This window comes from Tamandua tetradactyla (assembly GCF_023851605.1).
Source record: "Tamandua tetradactyla isolate mTamTet1 chromosome 4 unlocalized genomic scaffold, mTamTet1.pri SUPER_4_unloc_1, whole genome shotgun sequence".
NCBI classification, from domain to species: domain Eukaryota; kingdom Metazoa; phylum Chordata; class Mammalia; order Pilosa; family Myrmecophagidae; genus Tamandua; species Tamandua tetradactyla.
Window position 1 is genome coordinate 58913 of NW_027518240.1, and position 20877 is coordinate 79789.

A 20877-nucleotide genomic window follows, 5' to 3' on the forward strand; every position below is an offset into this window, starting at 1 on the left:
TTTTCATTTGTTTTAGTTTGTTTCTGTTAAGTATATTTGAATGTTTAGTTTGTTTTAGTATAGTTCATTAATCTATGCTGCATTTTCTGTTGTTGAAATTTTACAGAATTGTACTACAAAGAAAGATTTTTCCAGAATATATATAATAGTCATAGTATTTTAGGAACATACTACCAGCCTTTTATTGAATCCCATAGTTTTATGTCACAAAGTATGCATGTTAAACCTATGAATTGTCCCACCATTAATTTCAGAATTACAGAAATTAGCCATGATTGGGTAAAATATTTGTGTAACATTCACGTTTGTAATTATATATGTGAGATAACATTGAAAAGATGTAAAAGAACTTAGTACTTACAGCATTCAATTTTTTTTAATTTTTTTTATTAATCAAAAAAAGAAAAGAAATTAACACAACATTTAGAAATCATTCCATTCTACACATGCACTCAGTAATTCTTAGTATCATCACATAGATGTATGATCATCATTTCTTAGTACATTTGCATCGATTTAGGTAAAGAACTAGCAAAACAGCAGAAAAAGATATAGAATGTTAATATAGAGAAGAGAATTAAAATAATAATACTAAAAAAATATATACATATAAAAAGGAAAAAGAAAAAAACAAAAACAAAAGATACAAACACACAAACAAACAAACAAAGAACCATATTTCAGGTGCAGCTTCATTCAGTGTTCCAACCTAGTTACATTGCACTTAGTTATTATTGTGCTGTCCATTCTTGAGTTTTTGTATCTAGTCCTGTTGCACAGTCTGTATCCCTTCAGCTCCAATTACCCACTATCGTACCCTGTTTCTAACTCCTGCTGGTCTCTGTTACCAATGATATATTCCAAGCTGATTCTCAAATGTCGGTTCACATCAGTGGGACCATACAGTATTTGTCCTTTACTTTTGGGCAAGGCTCACTCAGCATATTGTTCTCTAGGTCCATCCATGTTATTACATGCTTCACAAGCTTAGTCCATCTTAAAGCTGCATAATATTCCATCGTAGGCATACACCACAGTTTGTTTAGCCACCCCACTGCCGATGGACATTTTGGCTGTTTCCATCTCTTTGCAATTGTAGATGCTGCTATAAACACTGGTGTGCAAATGTCTGTCCGTGTCTTTGCCCTTAAGTCCTTTGAGTAGATACCCAGCAGTGGTATTGCTGGGTCGTAATCCATTCTACCATTCTATGTCTTTTTATTGTGAAATTCAATCCATTAACTTTTAGTGTTATTACTGTTTGGATAATATTTTCCTCTACCATTTTGCCTTTTGTATTATATATATCATATCTGATTTTCCTTCTTTCTACACTTTACTCCATACCTCTCTCTTCTGTCTTTTCGTATCTGACTCTAGTGCTCCCTTTAGTATTTCTTGCAGAGCTGGTCTCTTGGTAACAAATTCTCTCAGTGACTTTTTGTCTATAAATGTTTTAATTTCTCCTTCATTTTTGAAGGACAATTTTGCTGGATATAGGAGTCTTGGTTGGCAGTTTTTCTCTTTTAGTAATTTAAATATATCATCCCACTCTCTTCTAGCTTCCATGGTTTCTGCTGAGAAATCTACACATAGTCTTATTGGGTTTCCCTTGTATGTGACGGATTGTTTTTCTCTTGCTGCTTTCAAGATCCTCTCTTTCTCTTTGACCTCTGACATTCTAACTAGTAAATGTCTTGGAGAACACCTATTTGGGTCTATTCTCTTTGGGGTGCGCTGCACTTCTTGGATCTGTGAATTTAGGTCTTTCATAAGAGTTGGGAAATTTTCAGTGATAATTTCTTCCATTAGTTTTTCTCCTCCTTTTTCCTTCTCTTCTCCTTCTGGGACACCCACAACAGGTATATTTGTGCGCTTCATATTGTCATTCAATTCCCTGATCCCCTGCTCAAGTTTTTCCATTCTTTTCCCTATAGTTTCTGTTTCTTTTTGGGATTCAGATGTTCCGTCCTCCAGTTCACTAATTGTAGCTTCTGTCTCTTTAGATCTACCATTGTAGGTATCCATTGTTTTTTCCATTTTTTCTTCCTTGTCCTTCACTCCCATAAGTTCTGTGATTTGTTTTTTCAGATTTTCTATTTCTTCTTTTTGTTCAGCCCACGTCTTCTTCATGTCCTCCCTCAATTTTTATTGATTTGGTTTTTGAAGAGTTTTTTCATTTCTGTTCATATATTCAGCATTAGTTGTCTCAGCTCCTGTATCTCATTTGAACTATTGGTTTGTTTCTTTGACTGGGCCATATCTTCAATTTTCCGAGCATCATCCATTATTTTCTGCTGGTATCTGGGCATTTGATCAGATTTCCCTGGGTGTGAGACCCAGCTGGTTGAAAGGTTTTTCTGTGAAATCGCTGGGCTTGTTTTTCTTTTCCTGCCCAGTAGGTGGTGCTCCTGGTGCTCATCTGTCTGCGGAGCAGTCGGCCCGGGGAAACCGCGCGTTTAGGCGGGGGTCGCTGGTCTCTGCGGCTTGGAGGAGTGCCGGTCCAAATTGCCCAGCTGGCCCGAGATGCCAAGCGTGACGGGAGGGCCTGCTATCCAACGTCCCCAGTCAGACCGGGAAGCCACGTGCGTGGAGGGGACCCCAGTCGCCAGCTGCCCCGGCCGGGAAAACGCGCGCCCCTCGGGTATCTCACTGCAGCGGATTCTCCATGCCTGTTCAGCCGTTCCAGAATGGGGTACGCTGTCTTTTTGGTCTCTGTCGTGACTCCGGGAGCTGCTTCGTATTGTTTCTGCTTCTTTAGTTGCTTTTCTGGAGGAGGAACTAAGACCTGCGCGTCTTACTAAGCCGCCATCTTCTCCGGAAATCCCAGCATTTAATGTTAATAGTTTTTATAATCTCTAAAGAAATACCACACAGACCATTATTATTCTTATTATTGTGTCTTTGTATTCTCAGTGATTTAGTTTTGGTACTTGACTTTTTGTAACTATTTATTTTGTTTATCGTTTCTCTTTAAAGTTACCAAATTGTTCATGTTATTCTTAGCAATTGAAAAATGTATAAGTTTCCTTCAATGAACTAAAATTTCTTCACTATTCAAAAATATAGAAACCAAATGTGGAGTATTTCTTAACTAGTATAGCTAATAAACTTATACAGATGCAAATAAAGAAGATTTATTTGTGTTTAAATATAAGTTGGATTGTTGATGTTTTTACTTCTTTTCTATGAAATATTATTGCATGAGGATTCTGACATTAGGTTTTCTTTTCTGTTACTGCTCCACTGCCCACATTGAAGGATTGTTTCCCCTCAGCACTCAGAAGAGAGTGATACTAAGCACAGGGGATTGATCCAGTGATTCAACAGTTTTATTCAGAATTTATCCCTTCTGAAAGTATGCATTTTGTGGGTATTTGGATACAATTGCTGAAATCACAATATGGGCTCTGCATGAGGCACCATGTACAACTCAGTCTTTAGACATCCTCATCTCACAAAACAGGGAGGCCTGTCTGATTCACACATGGATAAAAGAGGAAGAAAATGGAGAGATTCGTCTAACCTTGGAGCTTTGCTTAGAAAGCTTTCTGCCTCATGTGCGAGGAAAAAAATCTGTTTTAGAATGCGCCTGGACACGGACAGGAGGGGGTCACAGTATACAGTGAGTGAGGGGCGGGGCTGTCATATTGAGAAAGACATTAGGGAATTATCCATTAAAAGACAAAACAGACTACTCCATACAAGGGAGTTTATTTTTATCTTCCCTTTCTTGGACAGAATGAAGTTATGGAAGATTAAAGTAAAGATGTCGTGTTGTGAATTATATCCTAGGGAGTTTGTTTCTTTCAGTCATAGATTTTAATACCTTGAGAATGTCTAGATATTGAAAGACTCAGATGGGCTGAGATGGACATGCCCGAGGCCATGTTGGCTGAAGGGTCTGTCTGCTGCTCGTGGGTCGGACCCCAGCTCGGCTCTCTTTCTTCGGCACCACGTTCCCTTCCCGTGGTTACAAGTAGGCTTTTGCAGGCCATTTCCCACAACTAGTGAAGTATTTAGTGTTTCTTAGGCTGTCCCACCCTGGGGAGTTGGGTTATTGCTAGATAGACGTTTCCTTAGGAAAGATGGTGATACCCATGTGTTTGAAAAAGCCTAGGTATAGCTATCACCACAAATGGGAAATGGCCCTGATTGCAGCAAATACTTTGATGTAAGCAATGGCACATTGCCCACTTGGTTTTCCAATTTTCTTGAAGCTTTTTCTCCTTGTCATTTAAAATGGACTCATTCATCTGAAAGGAGAAAGGCCGAATTTAATTTTCTCCAGTATGAAAGCAGACAACAGGGTTTGACTTCATCACTGTTGTAAACTAGTTCTGTTAGGGCCTTGCCAGGCATAGGACAAACAAAGAGCAGGAAGGTTGTTGGCATTTACAAACTAGTTTAGTAGGCAGCGTCGCCTCCTCTGTAGAAGGGGGCTCGATGAACAAGTGGTTCTCTCAGTAACTTGAGGCCAGATTCTGATGTCTGAATCCATAGCTGTACTTATAGCTCTAGGTTGAAATAGGTACCCCCACGTTGTTATTATACATATTTAACCTCAGAGTTTTTGGAAGGGTCCTATTGTATTGTTCCTGGAACAGTCTTTACTTTCAGGAAAACCTTGGTGCCTGACTGAAGGAAAGGATTTTCATTTACATCCTAGTATTTCCTTAAGCTACTTAACATTAAGTTTCAAAACTGTCATGCTGGGAGGCAGTATGACCTCATCTTTCTCCTAACTAATTCTCTTCTCCCAACAAATTCTCCTACCTAAATGACCCTATTTCCAAATAGGGTCACATTCTCAGTTATTGGGGATTAGAACTTCAATTTATCTTTTGGGGGATTTCATATTTCGGTCCATTACAAGGACAAAAATGTCCTATTTCCTTGCTTCAAAGATCCTATCAATTATAACATGCAAAATTATGTTATTTACATCCAGGCAAGGAAATAGTGTTGCCCATTATACTATCACATATCATTAACCACAAGATATTCTGATTTCAGAGATTTTTAAATATAAAAGGAGCATCTGATAATACATAAATACGATAAATTCCTGATTTGGGAGAGGTGTTTGGAGTGGACACATCTTTAAAGTCTTGTTTTATTCAAGTGGGAAATGAAGATATTTTCAATGCCTGAGTCACCCCCAGAGAATGTCTTTTGTTGCTCAGAAATGGGCTCTCTCTCTCTCTAAGCCAACTCAGCAGGAAAGGCCCCTGCTCCGCCCCCACACATGGGGCATGATCCCCAGGTGTATATATCTCCTTGGCCATGTGTGACATGACTTCTGGGATGAACCTGCACCTGGCATCATGGGATTGAGAAAGCCATCTTTACCAAAAGAGGGAAGAGAATGAAGCAAAATAAGGTTTTAGTGGCTGGGAGATTTCAAATTCATTTGAGTGGTCCTTCTGGAGGTTATTCGTATGCTAAATATAGATATCCCATTTAATTTTTTAGTGCATCAGAAGGAAATGCCTGAAACTGTTGAACTGTAATCCAGTAGCCTTGATTCTTAAAGAGAATATAGAACTATATTGTTTTTACAGTGGGACCGTGTGTTTGTGAAAACCTTCTGGCTAACACTTCCTTTATCCAGTATTTGGAAAGAGGAATAAAATAGTAAGGACAAAAATCAATAACGGGGGGTGGTGTATTGGTTCGCTAGTGCTGCCAGAATGCAGTATACCAGAAATGGAAAAGCTTTTATAAAGAAAATTTATTGCACTACAAATTTGCAGTTCTAAGGCCATAGAAAAATTCAGACTAAGGCATCCAGGAAAAGATACCTTGATCAAGAAAGGCTGATGTCTGTCACATGGGAAGTCGTATGGTTGGTCCTTCTTCTCAGTTCATTGCTTGTAGGCTTTGATTCCAGTGCTTTCCTCCCTAAGCACCTGTAGGCCTTCACTTAGCTCCTCTGGGACACGACTTTGGCTTCTGACTTGCTTAGCATCTCATGGGAAGGCACCTCATGACATCCACTGGGCTCTGCCCTTGTCTAGGCATCTGCTTTCTCTGTTGGGACTCCAAACAACTCCAAACATCCATGTCTCTGTCACCTCTCAAGCAACCGTTATCCAAGCTTCTGTTTCTGTGGTTTCTCCAAAATGTTTTCCTGTTTAAAGGAGTCTAGTAAAGTAATCAAGACCCACCTTGAAAGGGTCTAATCTCATCTCCATCGAACCAAAGGTTTCATCCATGCCTGGGTGTGTCACATATACAAGGAAGTAATCCAGTCAAAGCTTCTGACCCTGAAGAAAGATACAGGTCCCACAAGATTGGATCAAGATTAAAACCTGATTTTCTGGGGTACATAATAGTTTCCATTGGCACATTCCACTTTGGGATCCTAGAAAAGACATGTACTTTCCTGATAAAAAATGCAATAAAATATTTGAAAGACCTTAAACCATTTTATGACAATATAAATAAGAGAAACCGTACAAAATCTCATCAAGGTCAGTTCCAGGCATGGTCTATCCTAAAGCAAAATTCTCCTCTGACTTTTGGCCAGTGAAACCAGAACAAGTTATCTGCTGCCAATGCACAAAGAGAGTCAATCATAGGAAAAATCTTCCCATTTCCATAGGGAGAAATTGTAAGGAAACCAGGGGTCACTAGACCCAAGCAGTTTCAAAAACCTACAGGGCCAACTCCACTCGATTTCTAAATCTGAGTGTCATTCATCCTTGGGGCTTTAGAAAAGGGTAGTCCCACCCTTTCCAAGGATTCATGCAGTGGTGCTGTTGTCTCTAAATGCTGGGTTGATGGCTGCAAATTTGCGTGCGGGTGGGGGGGGCATTGGGGAGACAACCTTTTTCTTTGTCCCACACTCTCAAAGCATCAGCAGAGCACTTGGGAACTCTGTCATCTCTGGAGCACATGTTCAAACTCTCCAAAGCAATGGGGCAGCAACAATCATCTCCCCAATCCCGAGGGAATGTGCTCCACCCACTCTGAGGCCTGGACACTGAAACGCCTACCCACTGCCTTCGGGGCAAACTCACCCTCTCTAAGTGCTTGGGAGAGTCTGCTTTCCTGGCCAAGGTTTCTTGTCTTTAGTCTTAGCTTTCATACCTCTTCCTCTGAAATTATTTTTCCTTCAGTTTGTCCCTTTTCTGTCCGTTTTAGTCCAGTCTGGCAGTTGTTCCACTTATATAGATCCCACAACACTCTCATAGGTTTTCTATTTAGTATATTGGGACATTGCCCGTAAGACAATTGGACTTTCTGTGAATCCTTTCTGGATAACTTCGTCTCCAATCCTTGCTTTTTCAGAAATGACTGAGTGGTTCCATGTTTGGTTAAATCCTCACATGGGGCACTGTTCTGGTTTACAAGCTGACGGAATGTGATATACTGGAAACAGAATGGCTTTTAAAAAGGGGAATTAAGTTGCAAGTTCACAGTTCTAAGGCCATGAAAATGTCCTTATTAATTAAAGCAAGTCTGTAGAGGTATCCAAATTAAGGCACCATCAAGAGTTTACCTTCACTCAAGAAAGCCTGATGTTCAGAGTTTCACTCTTAAGTGGAAATGCCCTTGGTGAACGTGGTGACACCTTCTAGCTTCCTCTCCAGGCTTCTTGTATCATGAAGCTCCCCCAGGGACATTTTCCTTCTTCAGTCTCTAAGGGCTCTGGCTGTGTGGGCTCTGGTAGTTCTCACGGCTATCTCATCATGCTGAAACTGCACTCTCTCCAAAGTGCTTCCTCTTTTATAGGATTCCAGTGGATCTAAACTAATCAACACCCATATGGAATAGGTGGAGTCACAACTCCCTCTATTCAAAAGATAGTACCCACAATGGAGTCAGTCGCATCTCTGTTGACATAGTTTCATCAACTTTAAAATATACATTAGTGAATAGGGATCATATGAGATAGTTGGTCCCACAACATCAGATTAGGATTCAACACAGCTTTCCTGGGATGCATCAATACTTTCAAACCAGCACTGGCACTATATTCTGGGTTCTCTTTCTCAAAGCCGAGAACTTTTCAGAGCATCAGTTTCTGTTTTCTTTGTACCTAATGAATTGTTCTCAACTTATGTCTTTCCTCTTGCATTTTACTGTAACTTGAAGAGTTGTGCTTTGGGTGTAAAGTTTAGCAAAGTACCTGCTATTACTAGGTCTTGAAAAGGTTCCCCTACATTTTCTTCTAGAAGCTTTATGGTGCTAGTTCTTATATTTAGGTGTTTGATCCACTTTGAGTTAATTTTTGTATAGGTTGTAAAATCGGGGTCCTCTTTCATTCCTTTGCTATTGACATCCAGTTCTTCCAAGCCCAATGATTGAAAAGACTCTTTTGTGCCAGTTCACAGGATTTGGGGCCCTTGTCAAAAATCAGTTGAACATGGATTTAGTGGTCTCTCTCTACATTCTCAATTTCATTCCGTGGGTCAATTCTGCTATCTTAGTGCCAGTACCATGACATTTTGACCACTGTGGCTTTATACTAGGTTTTTAAGTCAGGAAGTATTAATCTTCCCAGTTTGTTCTTTTTTAGGATGCTTTTAGCTCTTCAGGGTCTCTTTCCCTTCCAAAAGAATTTGGTAGTTAGCTTTTTCAAATCTTCAAAGTAGGTTGTTGGACTTTTGATTGGGACTGTGTTGACTCTGTAGATCAATTTGGGAAGAATTGACATCTTAACTATATTTAGACTTCTTATCCAAGAGCAGGAAATGTCTTCCCACCTATTTAGATCTCCTTTGGTTTCTATTAGCAATGTTATGCAGTTTTCTGTGTACAAGTCCTTTACATCCCTAAGTTCATTTGTAGGGACTTGATTCTTTTAGTTGCTATTTTGAATGGAATTTTTTCCTTAACTGACTCCTCTGCTAGCTGATTGCTTGTGTATAAAAATGTTACTGATTTTCGCACATTGATTTTCCATCCTGCCACCATGCTGAATTTGTCTATTAACTGAAGGAACTTTGCTGTAGATTTCTCAGGATCTTCCAGGTATAGTATCATGTCATCTGCAAATAATTTAAAGTTCTACTTCTTCCTTTGCGGTTGGGATGCCTTTCATTTCTTTGTCCTGCCCGATTGCTCTTGCTAGAACTTCTAGCACAATGTTGAATAATAGTGGTGACAGTAGGCATCCTTGTCTTGTTCCTGATCTTAGGGGGAAAGCTTTCCCTCTCCATTGAGTACGATGCTGGTTATCGGATTTTCATGAATTTCCTTTATCCTATGGAGGTAGTTACCTTTGATTCCTATCTCTCGGTGTGTTCTATGAAAAGAGGATGTTGAAGTTTTTCAAGTTCCTTTGTAGCATCAATCAAGATGATCATGTGATTTTTTTCTCCCTTTTGATGTGTTAATGTGCTGTATTATATTAATTGATTTTCTTATGTTGAACCATCTTTGCATTCCTGGCATAAAGCCTACTCGGTTGTGGTGTATAATTATTTTAGTGTGCCGTTGGATTCGATTTGCTAATATTTCATTGAGAATTTTTGCATCTGTGTTCATTAGGGAGGTTGGCCTGTACTTTCCTTTCTTATAACATCTTGACCCCGTTTTTGGTATTAAAATGATGTTACTTCATAAAATGAGTTTGGTAGAATTTCTTTGGCCTCAATTTTTTGGAAAAGTGAGCAGGATTGATGTTAATTCTTTCTGGAATGTTTGATAAAATGCCTCTGTGAAGCCATCTGGCCCTGGGCTTTTGTTTGTAGGAAGATTTTTGTTGACTGATTGAATCTCTTTACTTATGTTTGGTTTCCTGGGATCTTCTATTTCTTCCTGAGTCAGTGTACCTTCTTTGTGTGTTTCCAGGAATTCGTCCATTTCATCTCAGTTGTCTAGTTTGTTGGAGTATAGTTGTTCCTAGTATCTTCTTATGATTTCTTTTATTTCCTCAGCGCCTGTGGTTGTTGCACCGCTTCTCATTCCTGATTTTGCTTGTTGGCATCCTCTATCTTTTTTCTTTGTCAGTCTTGCTAGTAGCCCATTAATTTTATTGGTTTTCTCCAAGAACCAACTGATGGTTTTATTGATTCTTTCTATTGTTCTGTCATTCTCTCATTCGTTCATCTCTGCCTTCACCTTTGCTATTTCTTTTCTTCTATTTGCTTTGGGGTTAGTTTGCTGTTCTTTCTCAAGTTCCTCCAGGTTTGATGTTAAATCCATGATTTTATGTTCTTTCTTCTTTTGTGATATAGGCATTTAAGGCAATGAGTTTCCCTCTCAGCATGGTCTTGGCTGCATTCACTAAGTCCTGATAAGTTCTATTCTCATTTTCATTCATCTTCAGATAGCTTCTGGTTTCTCTGGCAATTTCTTCTTTGACCATTAGTTGTTTAAGCGTGTGTTATTTAATCTCCATATATTTGTGAATGTTCTCGTTCTTTGGTTGTTATTGAGATACAGCTTCATCCAATTGTGATCAGAGAATATGTTTTGAATAATTTCAATAATAATTGAATAATTTGAATAATAACCACGAATGGATGTGCTGAGCTCAGGGAGGGTGGGGTGAGGCTGTGCGACTCTATGGGCAGAGAGGCAGGGGTAGCCTGGATATGGATGTTAGTACCCACAAGTTTATGTGCTGACAACAGCCTACAGGGAAGAGGGAGGAGGAGACAGTGCTCAGGAGAGGTGCAGGAGAGGTGGCTTGGGCTGCACTTGGGGTGCGCGTGTGGGGCAGTTACGTGCACTGGGGGCTGGTGGGGAAGGTGCCTGGAGCACGGAGAAAGGAAACCAGTGACGGGGTCCAGGTGCATGGGATGTGGGGTGAGTTGCCGGTCATGGGCCTGTGCCGATGAGGGTAGTGTGCCCAAAGAATGCGGCCTGGCTGAATCCTAGTCGCCAGCTCCCATCTGTGCACTCCCAAGGCCTCCACATCTCCGCGTCAGGCTCCAACTTTCTGCCTCTCAGTTCCTCAGCCTCTACAACCAGAGCTACCACATGTAGTATAGAAGGCTCCCCCAGGTCAGCCGCTCTCCTGAATTGCTGCCTCGGCTGCACTTCTGTCCCTTCTCTAACTTTTCCCTGGAGTAAGGCTTATCTCAAGCTTCTCTAGTCAGCCATCTTCCCAGAATTTAAAATATGTTTTTTTCATATTGGACTTTTTGAAGTCACTGTGCGTGGTAAAATTTTCAAGGACTAATGAAAGAAAAAGTGAAATGAATTATTTCAAATATATCGGAAACAATTGTAAAAATTGATGATATACATGGCCATAAAGCAAACCTCAATAAGTTTTTCAGAATTGGGATTGTTCAGATGACATTCTTGCTTTCATTACAGTACATTTAACAGTCTATAATGCCAAGAGAAATAAGAAACTCTACATACATTTGCAAAAGTATAAACACTCCTAAGGCAGGACATGGTGGCTCAGCAGGCAGAGTTCTCGCCTGCCATGCTGTATACCTGGGTTCAATTCACAGTGCCTGCCCATGCGAAAAAAGAAAACACTCCCAATTAATAATTCATTGTCAAATAATTCCTTATGGAATGTTAAATTTCTTCAACACAAACAGCAAGAAAAATACTGAACTTTTGTCTTACCCACAAGTATGTTTTGTCAAATGCATTAAACTAACTGTACACTTAAATATAGGTGCTCATATAAATTATACCTCAGTAATACTGCAGTAATGAAACACTTGTAAAAGGCAGTCAGAGTGATAGTTCAAATGGAAATGATAATTTTTAATGCATATAGTAGAAAATAAAAAGGAGTGAACATTAGTGAGCTAAGTAACCATCTAAAGGATGTTTCAACCAAACAGCAAAATAAACCCGATGAAAGGAGAAATGCAGTGATAAAGATGAAAGCAGATATCAATATATAAGAAATAAAGGTGCAATAAAGAGGAATAACAGAGTAAAAAAAAATAACTGATTCATGGGAGAACTATGTACACCAAATCGTTATAATAGAGAATGAGAGAGAGGCAGGGAGGGAGAAACGGAGAAAATGAGCAAAAGAGAGTTAAAGGAAAAGGGGCCATTACATATTGAAGAGAGACTGGAGAGTTAATGAGTAACTGCCATGAACTTCTTCTGTTAATGAATTTGAAAATTTCACTGAAATTTGAAAATTTTGCTGAAATGGGCAAACTCCTAGGAAAATATAATGTACCAAAATCAAGTTGAGAAGTAAGTGAAAAACTTGTAAAAGGAAGCAATGGGAAGTTCATTGTCCTCCCTTCAGCCCAAGCTCATTTGCAGGTACCAAGTTGGGTGGTGAGAAGGGGTGTTAGTTCCAGTCTGATGTCCTCTGTTCTGTCAGTGAAGTGTGATGTGATGTCATTGACCTAGGTGCCGAGGGTAAATAGTAGATGTGTGTGTGTGCATGCGCGTGTGGTGGAGGAAGGTTTCTGTGGCATTGTAGGGTCGAGGAGGTAGAAGAAAGTATGAAAGTCCTCAGGTAGATAAAGGAATTTACTAGGAGAAGTAGTAAGTTTGGTCGACAGTGTAGAGTGCTTATTTCATATTCATAGGTATACATTTCATTTGAGAATATTCACCATAATTCCTCAGTTTCTTCTTCCTATTTAGCAGCGTTTTTTTTTTTTTTTCAGTAAACCCAAGTAAGGAAGATGCAAGGTTTAGCATGTGTGCCAGAGCATGACTATAGCTTGGAGCAAGGAATTTAATCGGTAATGATGGGAGAGAAAATACAATGGATAATAGCCCAAAAGTAGAGTTAAAAGATTAGTGGTCCACTGGTGTGTAGAGATTTTGGAAAGTCAGCTGGGAGAATACAAGTGGTAGTCAGAGAGTAGGGTACGTGAATTGGGGGTTTTACCGGCCGTGCCATTCTTGGAGACACTAGGGATTATGGTGGGATTAGGAAAGGAAGTGGCCAAGGTGGGATGGAGAAAAGTCACTGGATGCTCTTTGAGAGCTGAGAGGGCTTGGCATTAGGCTATTTATGTGAATCCTTTTAAAGCCTTGCAAGCCCTGGCCCAGCTTTTACTGAGAGGATATTTCATGGACATAAATCGCCAGTAATTTAATTGCATCTATGACTGATTATATCTATAATGAATTTAGGAGGGAGCCTTCAGCAATGACAGATGTTTAGTCCAATCAGTTGAAGGCTTCAAAAGGAGAAGTGATCACTTCAGCAGTCAGAAGAGAATTTTCATCTCTATTTCAGCCAGCCAGCGTCTCCTGGGGAATTCATCAAGAACCTTCATTGGGGTTTCCAGTTTCCAGCCTGCTCTACGGAATTTGGACTCATGCATCCCCACGGTTGTGTAAGCTACTTTTATAAAATCTCACACTATTTGCAGGCATCTCTTGTTGCTCTGTTTCCCGAGAGAACACTGACTAATACAACTCTCTAGGAAAAGGAGTTGATCATTTAGAGTTGATAGAGATATGAATGATGTAAGAGACCTAGCCCTGGGAAGGTCAAAGAGGAGCTGAGGAAGCAACAATCTTTCAGTTTTGTTGATGCCCTCTATTTTAGTTTTTTTATTCTCTATTTCACTTATCTAGCTCTAATGAAATACTTTCCTTGTTTCGACTTTGATCTTTTTTTTGGTCTTCTTTGCACAAATTCTCCAGTTGTAAGGTTCATTCTCTCTTTTGGCATCTTTCTTCCCTTTTATTTTATTTATTTATTTACATTTTTAGCATTATAATGTGGTGGTGTATTAAGTGCATGAGGAGTCCACAGCTATCCCTGGACATATGGCGTTGACATTTGGGGGGCCCAGGCTGGAACATGGAGATCGGCAAAGGGCATTCCATTTTTCTCTCTCTTTTTGTTCTTTAGGAAAAAGAACAATACACTTAGAACCACCAATAATGGGTGACTTAGTTAGCTTAATCATGGGCATATTTAAATAAAGTATCCATATAATCATTGTAAAGCCCGCATTGGTACAGTATGTTTCATAAACCAATTTAAAATTAAGACAACAAGGAAAATATTCTCCATATTCAGATATCAATGTTCTTAAATTCTAAGTGTTAAACACTGTTCTAGTTTGCTAGCTGCTGAAATGTAACACACCAGGGATGGATTGGCTTTTGATAAAAGTGGATTATTTCATTAAAAACATATAGCTAGTTCTTCAGAGGAAAGGCAGCTAACTTTCAACTGAGGTTCTTTCAAACCCAGAAAAGCTATCTGGGTTGATCTCCACGGGCCTTCTCTCCAGGCCTCTGGGTTACAACACCTTTCCCCAGAGTGATTCCTTTCTTCATCTCCAAAGACCTGGGCTGAGCTGTGAGTGCAGAGATCTGGTATATTGAGCTGCTTGTGCTGTGCTACCTTGACCTCTCCCATTTCAGCTTCCAGCCAATTAAGTCATCATTACACCAGACATGCCTTCTTGCTGACTGCAGATGTCATCAGCAATAGATGAGGTTCACGTGCCATCAGCTCATGTCCACAGGAATAGAACTAGGTACCCTTCACCTGGCCAAGTTGACACCTGAACCTAACTACCACATGTCCACCCCTTGTCAACCTGGTAACAATACACATCCCTTGAAACGATATTAAAGTGACAAAAATTATCTTGTAGCTGTGGACCTATGACTCTCAAAACAAGTTATCTGGTGACCATATGCAAAAGAGGACATTCACAAGATACAGGTATTCATTTCCATTGGGAGAAATTGGAAGGAACACAGGAATCGTAAGATCCAAGCTGTTCTGAAAATCTGCAGGGCAACCACCATTGGATTTCAAAGTCTGGAAGTCATTTCTCCTTCAGCTTTAGAAAAAGGCATTCCCACGCTTTCCAAGGTCCTATGCAGTGACCTGCCTCTTTGCAAATCAAATTCAGGGGACATTGAGGAGACCACCTTTTTCTCGGCTCCACCACCTCCAAGCATCGGGGCCACCCATGGGCTCCCCGCCATTTCCAGGGCACACACTCAACCCCTTCATGTGGTAGCAGCCAGGTTCTCCCCAGTCCCCGAGGAGCATGCTGTACCTTCTCCAAGGCCTGAGGCTATGCGACTCTTCCACTGCAATGAGGTGGGAGTCGCATCCTTGGTCTTCAGGGCAAACTCACCCTCTCCATGTATATGGGTCGGTCCACTTTCCTGGTCCGAGGCTTCTTGACTTCAGACCCGAACTTCCATGGTTCTCACTCTGCAAACTCCAATTTGTTCCTTTTGTGTCCCCCCTTTTGTCCCTTTTGTGTCCCCTCTTTGTCCAGATTGGCAGTGATTCTGTTTACACAAGAGTCTCTTCAAGCCCTCCAGGACTTCTCCATCACTCACTTCACAGTTCCTCCAAAATCTTCCCTGTATCCATCCAAAAACTGGTCCCAATGACTGGTATTTGCAGCAGCAGCCCACTTCTCTGGTACCAAATCTGTTCTAGTTTGCTAGCTGCCAGAATGCAAAGCCACACCAGGGATGGATTGGCTTTTAATAAAAGGGGATTTATTTCATTACAAACATATAGTTCTTCAGAGGAAAAGCAGCTAACTTTCAACTGAGTTTCTTTCTTACCCAGGAAGGCACAGGATGATCTCTGCTGGTCTTCTCTCCAGGCCTCTGAGTGATAACAACTTTCCCCATTGTGATTCCTTTCTGCATCTCCAAAGGCCCGGGCTGAGCTGCGAGTGCTGAGATGAGGTATGCTGAGCTGCTCAGGCTGTGCTACATTGACCTCTCTCATTTAAGTCATTCATTGCAGCAGACATGCCTCCTTGCTGACTGTAGGTATAATCATCAACAGATGAGGTTCACATGCCATTGGCTCAGGTTCACAGCCATAGACCTAGGTAACTTCACCTGGCCAAGTTGACACCTGAACCTAACTACCACAAACACTAACTTAGATACCGTTTGATTAGCTGTCAGACCTGTGGATGTTCACAACATATCAAGTAGAAAGTTCTGACAAATACCTGCATTGCTATAATAATGACCTATGTTGTGAAGTATTTTCCTGATTTCAGGAAAATATCAAGATGCAAGTATTTTTACACTTAACACATGGAAACCTTAACCACCTAAATGGATATCTTACTTAACTTATCCGTAGGCGTATTAAAAAAATATTTCTTCTTTTTTAATGTAAGCATTTGGAGCTATAACTTTCCCTCTCAGCACTGCCATTGCTGCATCCCATAGGTTTTGGAATGTTGTCTTTTCAACCTCATTTGCCTCAAGATATTTTCTTGTTTTCCTAGGGATTCCTTCTTTGACCCATTAGTTATTTAAGAGTATGTTGTTTCGCTTATCATCTTTCTCACCTCTGTCTTTGTAAGTGTGCCCACGTGTCCTTTCATACGTTTAATCAATAGATATGATTTTCTGCCTGCTTAAAAAGAAAAAAAGAGTACATTTTTTAGGTCCCACAGATTTGTGAATTTTCCACTTCTCCCTCTGTTATCGATTTCTAGCTTCATTCCATTATGGTCAGAGAAGACATATTGCATGATTTCAATGTTTTTAAATTTGTTGAGACTTGTTTTACTAATATCTAATATATGGTCTATCCTGAGGAACGATCCATATGCACTAGGGAAGAATGTGTATTCTGTTTCTCTTGGATAAAGTGGTCTATTATGTCTGTTAGGTCTAGTTGGTTTAGAATAGCGATCAAGTCCTGTACCTCCCTTACTGCTGTACTGACTAGATGTTCTGTCCATTATTGAAAGTGGTGTACTGAAGTCTCCTGTCAATGTAGAATCATCTATTTCTCCCTTCAGATCTCTCAGTATTTGTGTAATATATTTAGGGGCTTTGATATTAGGTACATGTATATTTCTAACTGCTACACATGCTTGTTGAATTGACTGACCCCTTTGTCAGTATTTAGTGATCTTCTTTAGTCCTCAGAACAATTTTTTGACTTAAATTCTATCTTATCTGATGTTAATATAGCCACCCCAGCTCTCTTTTGGTTATTACTTGTATCGTATATAATTTCCCCCATCCTCTCACTTTCACCCTACTTATACTTTGGATTTTAGGTGAGTTTCTTACAGACAACATATAGGTGGATCCTGCTTGTATTTTTGTATGCTGTATGGCGGGTTCATATTTCATTCTTTTTCCATGTGAATATGCCATTATTGCAACATCCTGTCTTGGAGTTTTGTTTGCTGTATTTTTTGTTTAGTTTTGTTTCTTTGTTTGTCTTTTTCTGGACGTGCATACACTGGGAATTGAACCCAGGTCTCCCACATGGACGGTGAGAATTGTACCCCTGAACTACCCTTCCACCCCACCCCCCATGCTTTTGTATCTTCTCTGCCATTCTCTACCTTTTGACTGGATAGCCCAGCCATGTACATTTAAAATTTCTCCCTCCCTGCCTCTCTCTCATTCTATATTATAACGATTTGTTGTACTTAGTTTTTCCATAAATCAGTTATTTTTTTCTCTCTGTTATTCCTCTTACTGCATCTTTATTTCCTATATATTGATACCTGCTTTAATCTTTATCACTGCATTTCTTCTTTCATCGGGTTTATTTTGCTGTTTTGTTGAAACATCCTTTAGATGGTTACTTAGCTCACTAATGTTCACTCCTTTTTATTTTCTAATATATGCATTAAAATTATCATTTCCATTTTAAGTATCACTCTGCCTTTTAAAAGTGTTTCATTACTGCACTATTACTGAGGTATAATTTATAAGAGCACCTATATTTAAGTGTACAGTTAGTTTAATGCATTTGAGAAAACATTCTTGTGGGTATTACAAAAGTTCAGTATTTTTCTCGCTTTTGTGTTGAAGTAATGTAAAATTCCATAAGGAATTATTTGATAATGAATTATTAAAATGGATGTGTTTTTCTTTTTTTTTTTTTTTTTGCTTTGGCAGGCACTGAGAATTGAACCCATGTATACAGAATGGCATGTGAGAACTATCCCCGGTGAGATACCATGGCTTGCCTTGAGAGTGTTTTTAATTTTGCAAATGTATGTAGATTTTCTTATTTCTCTTGGCATTATAGACTGTTAAATGTACTGTAATGAAAGCAAGAATGTCATCTGAACAATCCCAATTCTTAAAAACTTATTGAGGTTTGCTTTGTGGCCAAGTATATCATCAATTTTTACAATTGTTTCCAATATATTTGAAATAATTCATTTCACTTTTTCTTTCATTAGTCCTTGAAAATTTTACCATGTATATTGACTTCAAAAAGTCCCATATGAAAAAAACATGTTTTAAATTCTGGGATGATGTCTGACTAGAGTAGCTTGACATTAGCTCTGCTCTAGGGAAAAGTTATAGAAGGGACAGAAGTGCAGCCGAGGCAGCAATTCAGGAGAGCGGCTGACCTGGGGGAGCCTTCTGTACTACATGAGACAGCCCTGGTTGCAGAGGCTCAGTTACTGAGGGGCAGAAAGTTGGAGCCTGATGTGGAAATATGGAGGCCTTGGGAGTGCACAGATGGAAGCTCGCAACTAGGATTAAGCCAGGCCACATTTTTTGGGTGCACTACCTTCATCAGCCCAGGCCCGTGACCTTCAAATCACCCCTCATCCCTTGCACCTGAACCCCATCACTGGCTTCCTTTCTCCATGCTCCAGGTACCTTCCCCACCAGCCCCCAGTGCACGTAACTGCCCCACACACGAACCCCATGTGCAGCCCAATCCACCTCTCTTGCACCTCTCCTGAGCACTCTCTCCTCCTCCCTCTTCCCTGCAGGCTGTTGTCAGCACATAGGCTTGTGAGTACTAACCTCCCTATTCAGGCTACCCCTGCCTCTCTGCCCATAGAGTCACACAGCCTCACCCCACCCTCCCTGAGCTCAGCACATCCATTTGTGGTCCTCCCAGGCCCAAGCATGCATGCAGACACCCAAGCACATCATTCAGCTCTGAGAACTCCATTTTGTAGCAGTCCTAGAACTGTGCCTGGGCACAGCCCTCAGCCTTACTTCCCAGCTTTCAGAAAGTGCTGACCTGCACAGCTGGGTCACATCTACCTCCAATCCATGAAGGCATAATTCTGACCTGCTGAAGACAGCAGAAGATCACTAAGCATGTCACAATGCTGACAGATATAGCCCTGCCTAATGACCAAATTCAAACAGCATCAGGGTCACAGACACTGGAACAATTAATCATAGTTGTTCATAAACTCTACTTAATAAAATAAGTGAGATGGCAAATGATGTAATGGAGATCAAGAAGACAGCAGAACAGCACTAAGAGGAATTTGAAAGAATAAATAGCAAAACAGTGGAAATCACGGAGATTAAAGATTCTGCTGACCAAATAAAAAACATAATAGAGGCACACCACACCAGATTGCAGGAGACAGAAAAAAGAATAAGCGCTACAGAGGACAGGATAATTGACTTCAAAGATTCAACACAGCAAATAACAAAAAAGATGGAAAAAACTGAATGGGACCTTGGAAATGATAGACAAAACAAAGTGCACAAATACAAGAATCATTGGTGTCCAGGAAGGAGAAGAGAGGAGTAAAGGGCTAGGAAGACCAGTTGAGCATAGAATGGAGGAAAACTGCACAACTCTCATAAAGAACATAAATATATAAATCAAAGAAGCCCAAAGAACTCCAAACAGAATAAATCCAAACAGGCCTTCCCCAAGGCACATACTAATCAGTCTCTCAATTGTTGAAGAGAACCAGAAAACCCTGACAGCAGCAAGAGACAAACAATCTACTACATACAAGGGAAATCGAATAAGACTGAGTTCAGACTACCCAACTAGCACCATGGAGGCGAGAAGGCAGTCTTATGATATATTCAAGAACCTGAAAGAGAAAGACTTCCAGCCAAGAATTCTGTACCCAGCCAAACTGTCCTTCCAAATTGAGAGATCAATGAAAGTTTTCACAGACAAAGAGGTCCTGAAAGAATTTGTCAACAAGAGACCAGCCCTACAAGAATTACTAAAAGGAGTTCTGATGGCTGAAAATAAAAAACACAGGAGAGGGAGGACTGGAGGTGGGCACAGAATTAAAGAGTACCACTAAGGTCAATTTAAGGAATAGAAAGAGAAAGATGGAAAAGAATATACAGATCTGACAAAGAGAATACAAAAGATAAGATGGTGGAATCAAGAAAAGGCTTTCCGGTAATAACATTGAATGTAAACAGACTAAACTCACCAATTAAAAGATACAGATTGGCAGAATGGATTAAGAAACACAATCCAGCTATATGCTGCTTACCGGAGGCTCACCTTAGGCACAAAGATACAAACAGACTGAAAGTGAAAGAACGGAAAAAGATTTTCCATGCAAGTTGCAGCCAAAAGAAAGCAGCTGTAGCTACACTAATGTCACGCAAAATAGACGTTAAAAGTAAAGACATCATGAGAGACAAAGAAGGACACTGTCTACTAATTAAAGGTTCAATTCACCAAGAAGATATAACAATCACAAATGTTTGTACCCCCCAGCAAGGAGCTCCAAAGTACATGAAACAGGTATTGGCAAAACAGAAGGGAATGATAGATGCTTCAACAATAATGGTAGCAGATTTCAATGCATCACTCTCCTCTATAGATAGAACAACCAGAAAGAAGATCAATAAGGAAATAGAGAAGGGAAATAACTTGATAAATGAATTAGACCAAACAGACATATATAGGTCATTGCACCCCAAAACACAAGGTTTTACATTCTTCTCTAGTGCTCGTGGAACATTCTCCAGGGTAGATCATATGCTGGGCCACAAACAGGACTTTATAAATTTAAAAATAATGAACTTATTCAAAGCATATTCTCTGATCACAATGGGATGTAGCTGTATCTCAATAACAACCAAAGAACGAGAACATTCACAAATATATGGAGATTAAATAACACACGCTTAAACAACTAATGGTCAAAGAACAAATTGCTAGAGGAATCAGTAGCTATCTGGAGATGAATGAAAATGAGAATAGAACTTTCCGAACTTATGGAATGCAAAAAG

The 20877-nt window shown here is 40.0% G+C and overlaps 1 long non-coding RNA gene across 10 annotated transcripts in view; it reads left to right on the forward strand.

Moving 5' to 3' along the window:
• The window catches only part of LOC143672720 (uncharacterized), a 63146-nt gene extending 45115 nt beyond the window's left edge, over positions 1 to 18031 (forward strand). For 3 of the 10 annotated variants that reach the window (XR_013169995.1, XR_013169994.1, XR_013169993.1), the window contains exons 5-7: positions 12564 to 12641; positions 13145 to 13244; positions 15470 to 15987. This is a non-coding gene — a long non-coding RNA (uncharacterized LOC143672720). Of the gene's footprint in view, positions 1 to 12563; positions 12642 to 13144; positions 13245 to 15469; positions 15995 to 17793 lie in introns of those variants that run through there. The other 7 variants (XR_013169997.1, XR_013169999.1, XR_013169991.1 and 4 more) reach the window with 7 other exon arrangements.
• Positions 18032 to 20877: the final 2846 nt, after the last annotated feature.